This window comes from Colias croceus, chromosome 5, assembly GCF_905220415.1.
Source record: "Colias croceus chromosome 5, ilColCroc2.1".
NCBI classification, from domain to species: domain Eukaryota; kingdom Metazoa; phylum Arthropoda; class Insecta; order Lepidoptera; family Pieridae; genus Colias; species Colias croceus.
The window spans coordinates 5303750-5314563 of NC_059541.1; the positions used below are offsets into that span (position 1 = coordinate 5303750).

At 33.1% G+C, this 10814-nt stretch overlaps 1 long non-coding RNA gene across 1 annotated transcript; it reads left to right on the plus strand.

Annotated features, from left to right (window-relative positions):
• The first annotated feature begins 5070 nt into the window (after positions 1-5070).
• LOC123692043 lies at positions 5071-7223 on the plus strand. Its single transcript, XR_006751471.1, has 3 exons — positions 5071-5370; positions 5727-5914; positions 6574-7223. It is a non-coding gene; the product is annotated as an uncharacterized LOC123692043 (long non-coding RNA).
• Positions 7224-10814: the final 3591 nt, after the last annotated feature.

The window sequence follows — 10814 nt, forward strand, 5'->3', positions numbered from 1 at the left end:
AGTATTACGTACCTATTTATTTCTTCCGTTTAGATCAAGAAAGATAGCAAATAAAAACGTAAAATCATAACAAAAATATCAGCTCATAAAAGCATTCATGAAAATTGTAATGTAAGATTGCACATTTTAATACCTAATTACTACTACGGAAACAAATCATCATTAATACCTACGCAAGATGCATGTGTTTATTACAAAAATAATTTATATGTCAAGAAATGTTAAATCCATTACTATAAATCAAGCATATCCCATAATTATAACTCGTTCTGTTTAACGCATTATCGGACGTCCAACAGCAAGATCAGGCGCGAATCTCGCAAGCCAAGATGGCGGTACGCGGAAGTGTGTGTGACTTCCGCGTCGCCCTGCGCTGCGTGCGTTCGACTCGTGACTGCTACATGATGCATTATTAACCGGTTGATACTTTGCAAATTGTGCATCGGGCTTATAACGATGCCTCCATATTTTTCTCACCAGGATTTAAGCGTAGTTCAAGGTTAGGTAGGTACATCATGAGACATAAGAAATTAACTAAAGAAAATAATGAGCGTTTACTCAAGCACCTAAAATAACAAAAATTATCTTAAATACGATAACATCTATGCAATGACTGACACAGTAGCAAAGAAAATTATTTTAACATATACCTACCTAATATTATAATGGCTTTACCTATAGGTATGTACCTACGTCTGAAGGGGAATAGACTTGATGACACCTATCAAGTTCATCCGTTTTTGAGGCCATACTTAATGGATAAATAGATAGGGAAAACCGCCATACATTCATATTATTGTTTCTGCTTATGGAGATAAGAAAAATTATCGCTACACAGATTGTATACCTACGCTACATAATGCTTAAGATCCAATTATAATCTGAGATAAAAATAATTGATTAGCGTTAATTTAATTTTGAGAGCCAGTTTACACTTGCACAAAGACTAGTTTGGCTTACATAATTTTAGTTTCTGGTACGTATGTATGTGGTAAGTAAGGGTATCAACTATTTCTTATCATAGTTGGCACAGAGGTGAAAGGTTTACTTAACAATCGTGAGTTCCTGGGTTTGAATTTAGCTTGTTTTACTTTTAGAGATTTAGTATTGAGGAAGAAATTGTACCAGGATATTGAATTAAGCACTAGATATATTTATGTAACTACGTAAAATGTCGCTATGCTTACCTTCCTATAAGGAGGATTTATGATACAATCGCTTAGAATGTCACCAAGATCGTCTCAAGTGTAGGCTCTACTTAATTATTTGCCGATTATATTACATTATGAAGTACTATATTATATTATTGCGGTGATGTTCAGGAGATTTTCTGCATTACATCTATCAAATTATGAACTTTAAATGCGTAGGACACATCCTAGACAAGTAGGTACCTACCTACAGTAGAACAAACTGAAGTTTAATATAAAAATCTCAAATAATCAACTTCTATCATGGTAATAACAAATAATACGTATTTAAGAATTCTACAGAAATAACAGAGCAGAGAGATAAAAACAATACTGGATAATAATTGAAATACATAATTATGTATTACATAAATCAGATTATAACATTGAAGGGTAAATAAAAGTAGACTATGACTTATGAGGTATTTCCTTTTATTATAAACTTGGTCTCCTTCCTCCTACTCCGCCTTATAAGTTTGTCATTAACATCTTATTTAATACTAACATTAGACTCTGACTTCGCTTCCTGTTCTCTGATATTATCAAATAAAATTATAATTAAAGAGAGTACTAGATCATTATTGTAATACAAAAGTTACGTGTTTATTTAAAAAAAATCGTCTTTATTTTTTAACCAATGTTACCAAAACGCTGGATGTTTTACAGATTAAACCTGCTTTCCATCAACCTTTGTCAAACTTACCTATTTTATTTCCCTCAAAAACGGACCTCTGAAATCAAGCTTTTAAAAAATCTCTTGTTTTGTAATTCTTCTTAGTACTTTATATCCACCTATATTATTATAATTATGTAAGTAAGTATATAAAACTCACTCATAGGTGATCAGTGATCACTAAATAAAAGAGCCACAAGTTGCAATGAACAACACAATTTGTATCTCGTTTCATATGGGCATGTGTCGGAAGCTTTTAAAAAATCTCTTGTTTTGTTATTCTTCTTAGTACTTTATATCCACCTATCTTATTATAATTATGTAAGTACATATATAAAACTCACTCATAGGTGATCAGTAATCACTAAATAAAAGAGCCACAAGTTGCAATGAACAACACAATTTGTATCTCGTTTCATATGGGCATGTGTCGGGTCGCGCTCGCCCGGACATTCCGCCCACAATTACACCCAATTGTGCCAATTGAACACCGCCACCCTTCCGCTTTCGATCGGCGTCATCTCGCGATACGAACATCTGCCGCTTATCACAATTCAAACTAGTTTTTATTTCGTTATCGATTATTTTAACGTCCAGTTTGAAGCGTAGCGCGCAGTGATGAGAGCTACCCTTCGTAATATTGTGCATACAGCGTGTACATATTACATGCATATAATCTATACCTACGTGTTCGGTCTGGCTATTAGTAACTTATATTTTACATTCTTTTATTTTTTTTTTTATAAAAATATGCTGATATATCCAGAGATTCGACCTAATTGAATTACTTGTGTTTAAGAAAATACTTGTATTTAAAAAACAAATACAAAATACCTATTTTGTATTTTTAAATACCTTTTTCAAAAAAACATTGTGTATTTTATTTGAAAAACCCATTTTGCATTTTGAAAATGAAAACAAAATGCAAAATGCTTTCTGATTAAGTTTAGCAAGATCAAGTCGAAACAAAATGAACAAATACATTAATTATCTTTTATACACAGAAGAGAAGGACCAAGATTTAAAACGATAGGTATGGCCGATGTCTTTTTAAATCACGGTAATAAATCCTCATAAATGAGACAGACTTTATTAGGAAAATTAGAAAAGTAAATTCGTAAATAGCCTAGTTAGTCTTCTTTTCTTTTGAGCTGAACGTAGGTAGGTATAAGGAGTGATCACCTGCTTGGGTAGGTTAATAATGCGATAATAAGCAGATTCAGAATTCATATTAAAATGTTATATATCTAAAGAATGTCTAGAGATTATTGTGGTGTTTGACATTAAAAGGCATAATTCACTAGGATAGATTGCGACTCCAACTACCTAGCTGTACTTATATGGTGAGCTAGTTTAGGTACGCTATTCTGAGTTTTGACCTCGTGCATATCTAAAATGTTAGTAAAACTAATAGGCTGACGACATCTTTAAAATTAGTTGAACAGCTGTCTATCACAAATTAAGCTCAACTAGCACAAGCGCACACACTCAAATACAGTTGAGCGTTTGATTTCTTTTCGCAATTGCTTCAATTGACTGCGGTCACCAGTCCGACACCCTTCCGTTTTAAATATGTGACTCTTTAACAAACTCAAAAAGCTTTTGTCATTCAATGTAAGTTTAATCCTGCAATTACCTTTATTATAAGATGATAACAAGCTCAATAAATAGGCTGCCGGTGACCGGTCGTGGTGCAATACCTTGAGGGAAGCCTTGGTCCAACAGTGGCTGACACGACGAAGCTCAATATACATATTTGAAAACTTTTTTTTATTGTAACAATGCATTATTACTATACCAGAAGAATCAATAAATTTTCATAAATTATTTATAATATATAACAAAAAATACATTTGCCTTTGCACCGCTGGATATACATTTGTACATAAATATAGACGGTTACTCAACGATAGATGGCGCTGTTTTTTAAAACTATTCATGCCTGTGATTTTAAACATTGTAAAAAAAAATATCATAAGAAAAGATAAAATTACGTAAATAGTGAATCATAATTACTTACAAAACTATAAAGGTAGGTACTAAAAAAAACAAAATATAATACCTATTGTAGGGATATGATTGTATTGTGGTGAAACCACGGTGAAACATTATCTAGAAATGACATATCCATTTACGAAAAAACCTTATAACATAAGTCTATTTGCACAATAAACAATCGCACTAAACAATAGAATTGAATAGCCATTGCACGTTTTCATTTCAAGGATAAAGTAAAATTTATATGAAAGTTATGTATTAAAGTATGACTACATATTAATTACGTCGTTAAACATAATGCCTTTATGTAACACGAATTAGCTAACAATAGTCGATAAAGAGTAATAATTTTAATATCCGCTGGTATAGATATCGTCCGAGAGAATCGTGTATTTCCGTGCACGTGTATAAGTTCATTATCATGCTATTATAAATGACTTGCTTGTTGTTTAACATGTCATAATTTATACACATAATAATATGTTGCTCTATAGAGCATTTCGATTATAATCGAAATGGGTAATTATATATAGGGAAAACGTGATATTGAAATCATATTAAAAGAAACAACGATATAATATCTATGTAATAGATAAAAGGGCGTAAATGCGTTATGCTGGCCATACACCATACTTTCTATCGTCCAATCGGCATGACGCTGCAGCTTGATCCAATCTGCAGTTAGTCCATAGAGACCACACACACAACGTTTGAATTGTCCAATCGGCAGCAACGTTCAGTTGAAGCCATGGCGTCACCGGTGACAGACGACGATGTTTTAGCCGTTTTGGGTGTTTTATTCGTAAAAATGAAACAAAAAAAGGATTATAAGCCGGGAGGATTGTTGTTATATATATAATATATACACCTATTTAATGAGAAGTACCCAATGTGTTAAGTAATCTGGTACATACTTCATCTATCTCCCAAACAAATCATATCCAAATCCGTAACCGCGTTGACATCTAAACATCCATATACTTTCATATTTATCGACCAAGCAAGCGAAGAACCTATGCTTCAGCTTAGACGAAAAATCTTGACCAGACTGAAGTGAAGATCGCATACCGCCACACACGGTCCAATCGACATGATCCAATCACCATGATCAAGCCAAAAGAATCGAAATTCGATTGTTCCGTCAAGTATAACTATCATGCCAAATAATGCCAATCCACTCCCACACATGGTCAATTCTAACTGATCCAATCGGTAGCGTCATGCCGAATAGACGATAGGAAGTATGGTGTATGGCCACCATTACGGTGCAGTATGGTGTTCGTTTGATCTTGGTTTGATCCATGCACTGTAAACGTGCTCACGAAGATGGGGCCAAATGACCCGATTTCAGTCAGTCGCTCCGGAAGCGTCTTTGTACCCGGTCGCGTCGTGTCAACTCTCGTTTCGTGTGCACAAGTAAAAACAATCAAAAATGCCTTCTTGTGTGATGAGATTCTGTACAAACTATTCGTCAAAGATGTCTAAAAGTCAAGGGATCACTTATCACCTGTAAGTATTATTGTTTATTTTTTGATATTTATCGAATATCTTTCGAAAACAAGGTCAAATCACTATTATAATTATCCGAAAGCGACAAAAAACGCTTTAACTAACCTGTGCGACAGAGACAATGAAATGCTCGCTATCAAGGAATATTAAACTTGCGTCAGACACGACACAACAATTGTTTTGTATCTAATATTGTTAATTTCTCAAATGATAAGTTTGATTAGTAGGTAGTTCTCTAAAAAAATATAAAGATAATATGAAGTTCCAGGGTGCGTCATTAGGTGACAGTTTTTTGGACGATTTTTTTAAAGAAATAGGTACTTACCTATAGTTATAATTTGCTTTTATTTTTAAAGGTTTCCATTAAACGATTTGAAACGAGATAAATGGGTGAAAATTGTCCGTCAACAAAGAAGAGAAGATGATTGGATGCCCACTAAATATAGCAAAATATGCTCTAACCATTTTAAAAATAAAGATAAAGATACATATATCACAGAAGGGCTACACAGTTTTAAAGAAAGGAGCAGTGCCGATACTTAAGGTAATATTTTTTTATATTAACCCATTGAGCCCCAAGCTGCCTGATCGGTCCCAGACACAATAGATTTTCTATTGTGTCTGTGGTTCCGGGGCCTGAGTTACTACAGTTTTAATTAAGAAAAAGAAGGTTATCAATTTGACACGAATATTTGAAAACAAAGACTTACCTAACATTTTAGTGGTATGTTGAGATTACTCGAGGGATTGTTAATAATCCATCTTAAATGACTCGTGGCAAAAACAGCTTTTATTAATTGCACAGGATGATGCTGCTCCTCGCTACACAAACCCAGGGACCGGAGCCCTAACGATTGTGATAGACGATATCTCGTACTCTTATTATGAAGATGATAAAAATATTATTTTAACCCTATCAATAAATGATAAACATATTTATTTTAATTATTGTTATTCGTATATACGTCATACCCTATCAACTGAAGGGGTAATTTATCCGGTAATCCGGTCTCTGGTCAAACCGTCTCCTCAGCGTGGCGATGCGGTGGCAAGTACCTCCTGTTCAGGAGAGGCCCGTATTCAGTAGTTCACTTTTAGTGGCTGACGAAATGTCGTATGAAGGAAGTTATTTTTACTACTGTAACCTACCTACTTGCTACTTTACTTTCCTTAAAAGGTTATCAATATAACCTTTTGTTTTAGGAGGAAAGCCGCCTTTCACCTCTAAATACGTCGCCATCACGGGGAAGTCCGAACAGCCTCCAAGAAGAACATCATGAGGACCCACGAAAATCAGCACCTAAATTGCGTGTACGAAAATTAATTATTGATAAACAAAATCTTATCAATAAAAATAACATTTTAATTAAAAAAAACAATAGGCTATTAAAGAAAGTAGAAAATATGGGTAACATTTTAAACATTTTAAAGAAAAATAAATTAATTTCTGATCAACAATTAGCTGAATTGAATTTGAAGCCAGAGGCCATAAGTTTGTTTAGTAGACTAACCTAATCTTTCGTATGGAAGTAACTTTTCTTAGCTTTTTTTTGGCTATGTTTACTGGGGATATATTTTTTCAGTTTCATTGAAAAAAAACACACTCTTGAAGATGGTTATACTGCTGGAATCGCTGGATCTCATATAACTGTTTAGTTTTAAGTGTATTTATTATATTATGTATACGTTTATCCACGTCTCTCTCAGAAACTTCATGTTGACGTAAAAGTAAGCCAATAAAAAAGAACCTCTCTATATATGTTTTGTGGAATTATCACAATCTGCCCACGTCCCCCTTCCCCCTCAAGTCCCGGGCCCTAATTCCCAATCTGGTCTCTAAAATAGAGTTTATTTTAATTAGTGTTGCCCAAATTCAGTCTTGGTCTTGCAGTCTTGGTCTTGTTCTTGCGTTTTTGCAAGACCAAGACCAAGAACAAGACCGCGTATTTTTAGCAAGACCAAGACCAAGACTGACCGTGCAAGACTTGAGCAAGAACAAGACATAGCCTGCAAGACTCTTGCGTCTTGCAGCTAGGACTTAGCGCTATTTCACTGAGTAGTTAGGTGTAAACAGTTCGGTGTATAGGTAGGTACGCTTAGGAATTCTATGAGACGCAAAAAACTGTATCAAAGAATATGAAAAACTGGACCTATGCGCATTACGACTAATACCGCTACTACTAATAGCGAATAAAAAATATCTATTAAAATCAAACTGAGTGCATGCATAGTTATGTTTTAACCATCGGCACTTTGATAATGCGGCATGCCGGCATCAAAGGTTTTGTACTTGCTTCTCAAAGAAATTTGCCGCTTTTCGGAAGTATATGGTTATGATACACGCGCCGGCGGCTTCTTTTGAAATCTAAAACAATAGTTGTCGCCACGCCGAAATCACAACATTTGACACTATTTGATTGCCGCCATAGGGCGTAGGTATACTCATGCAAAATAATTTCGAATTTTTTTAAGAGTACCTACAGGTGTTCCAAAAATAAATCATAAATGTTTATTAAGAAACAGTTACTTCCATGGAAAACGACATATAGGTCAGTTGATTTTTCGAATTTCTTATCAAATCTTCAGTTATTTATTAATCTGCTTGATCTTTACTATGGCTATATTAATTCAAGCTCACAATGTTCCAATTCTAATACGTTTTTCTAAGATTTAAAGTAAACTTTAATAAATAGTAATAGACTAATAGGTAATTGCAAGACTTGCAAGACTTGCGAGACTCTTGCTGCAAGACCAAGACCAAGACCAAGACTGGGAGCGCAAGACCAAGACCAGGTGTATTGGCGCAAGACCAAGACCAAGACTGGCTAAGTCTGGTCTTGTTCTTGCATTTGGGCAACACTAATTTTAATTTTTGCTAACCGATTATTATAATTTATGTCAAAGCAGTTCCAAAAACCTTCTTTAAAAATTCTGTTAAAAACACATGTGTAAATAACTGATTTTAAATATACCTACTTTTGTACCTTTTTTATTTTTAAAAAATATTAATAATTAAGTTCTTCGAATTTAGCCGCGCTAATTCTGTTTATTCCACAGCCACACGTATGAAATAAATTCGTATAATGCAGGCTAAAGCACATAATTGTACAGATCCGGTCAGTATCGATCACTGTTTTGATCGATAATGGTTGTTACACAAAACCTATTACTCTAAGATGTATTTATATTATTTTATTGTTAATAAAGAAATAGGCAGAAAGTAGGTACGGTGTCTGATCAGTAAAATTAATCCATGCCCTCAGAAGGTAGGCTCCTATAAAAAAGCGCCATGTTTAGCTTTGTTTGGGGGGGGCCAGTGATGTAATTATTCACAACTCAAATTTTATTTTTCTATTTTTTTCATCCCAACATTTTATATGAAATATGTAAGTATAAAATGGTTGTAACACTATGTGAACGGTGAAGGTGAAAATAGTTTTATACTAAGGTTTTATATTTTCCAATTTAGTAAAGTTGCATGACTAATACCAAGGTCGTACCTTATCTTGCGACCGATAAAGTATATTTTTAAAGAAAAATACGACTCATAATTTTCCGGTTTATAGGTAACTTATATTTACTACTTTTCTCATTTCAATATTTGTTTTATTTGAATAATTCAGACCTTTCAGCAGAAACAGATAATATGATTAAGTATATCAGTTGTTTGTTTATTGCTGGTCTATAATCTATTTTATAGATAATACACTAGGTAGTAGGTAGATAGGTATGTGCAGAAGAAATAAATAACAATTATCAGTCGAAAAAAAAATATCAAAAAGAAAAGAAGCCTGCTAAAGAACCTTTTAATGTATAATTCTTGTGAATTATTGTGATAGACAAAAGACACAAGTTGCCCGTAATTCATAAATAATTAAATACCTACATTACAGATTGTACAAATATCATAGAAAAGTGAAAACATAACATTAAAACTTGAGACAGAACTGTGTGTGTGAAAAAATAACAAACTAACTTTAAAACTATTATTCATCATGATTGTTAGTCTTTAAAAATTGCACGATTTCGTAGATATACAAACAAAATAGGTAGTAGGTAAATAAGGAATACTCGTACAAATGTTAATATACCAGGTTTAATGTTATTAAATTTTCTGTTTGCTCGTATCACACAAGGAAAAGTAAAGCATTATGTAACACTGATATAATGCTATTCAAATTTTCCTCAAATTGCGAAGTGTGATGACGTCAAGGCGCAATATTCGCTCAATTTCCGGGACAGCCGGCTGTGCTGATAGCGCTTATCAACAACGCCATGCGACATCGGCACCCAGTCGGATGATCGATATTACGTTGGACATGTATTTTCATATCGTCAAAGCTACTTTAAAAGTAATAATTTAAATTATTTATTTCATACATATTAATTATATTCAGCTAATGAGTCAACCACACGTGAAAAAGGACAAAGAATTGAATTAAAGCAAGCACGTGATATAGTTCCGTAAAATTTTGTTCAATATCGTAATTATGTAAATGATATGCGCTGATACAGATACGTCAACAGCCACACGTGGCAATTATTTATTGTAATTTATTTATTTTTGTTAATAGAAAAAATAAAGTTGGTTTAATCAAGTAGAAAGAAAAATAGAGTACCTGACTATGGGACATAGTAACTATTTACATAGTAGGATTCTGGTTGTATATTATTTAATTTTTTTATAATGTATATAAAATAGGTACCTACTTAATCATAATATAGTATCAAGTGTATGACACACTTGTGATGATAGGTATTCAATAATTGTCGTGTACTTGTTTGACAAAGATCAAAACGCAGGGTCTTAGGTTACTTTATTTATGAACACACAAAGTTCAACACTCTATTAATGTCTACATAATATATTCCGATTGCGTTAACTTTGTTTGCATGCGCTTGATAAGAAAAATTGCAAGCAACGCAATTAAAATGAATAATATTCAACTTTATCAGCATATCCGCAACACAGATATTATATATTAGTATTTAGATAATTACTTAATTTAAAAGTACAGTGTTCCATCGATTCACAAAATATTATATTTATCCGGATTGGGCAGTGGGCTATTTAAGTAAATCATTTTCAGTTATTACGTTTGTGTGCTTATGCCGTCTTTATTATATAAGTTTTAATAGATAGTCATCAGCCAGGATTTGAGATAGTAAGAAACAATTAATTAATTATTCTGTAATGATGATAATTAATTATGATGATGATTTAAAATGATTGTAGCAATCTTACATAAATAAAATATCTAAAAGAAGTACCTACCTAACATAAATCGTTATTTCGTTTCGCCATATAAAGAGGTAACTACGTACCTATATAAGAATTCATCATTTGCTTTCATAATAAAATGAATAATAAGATCTATAAAATTAATATCTTGAACGCGAGTAGAAACTTCTAATTTAACGTTGTCTCGTTAAGAATCTATCAC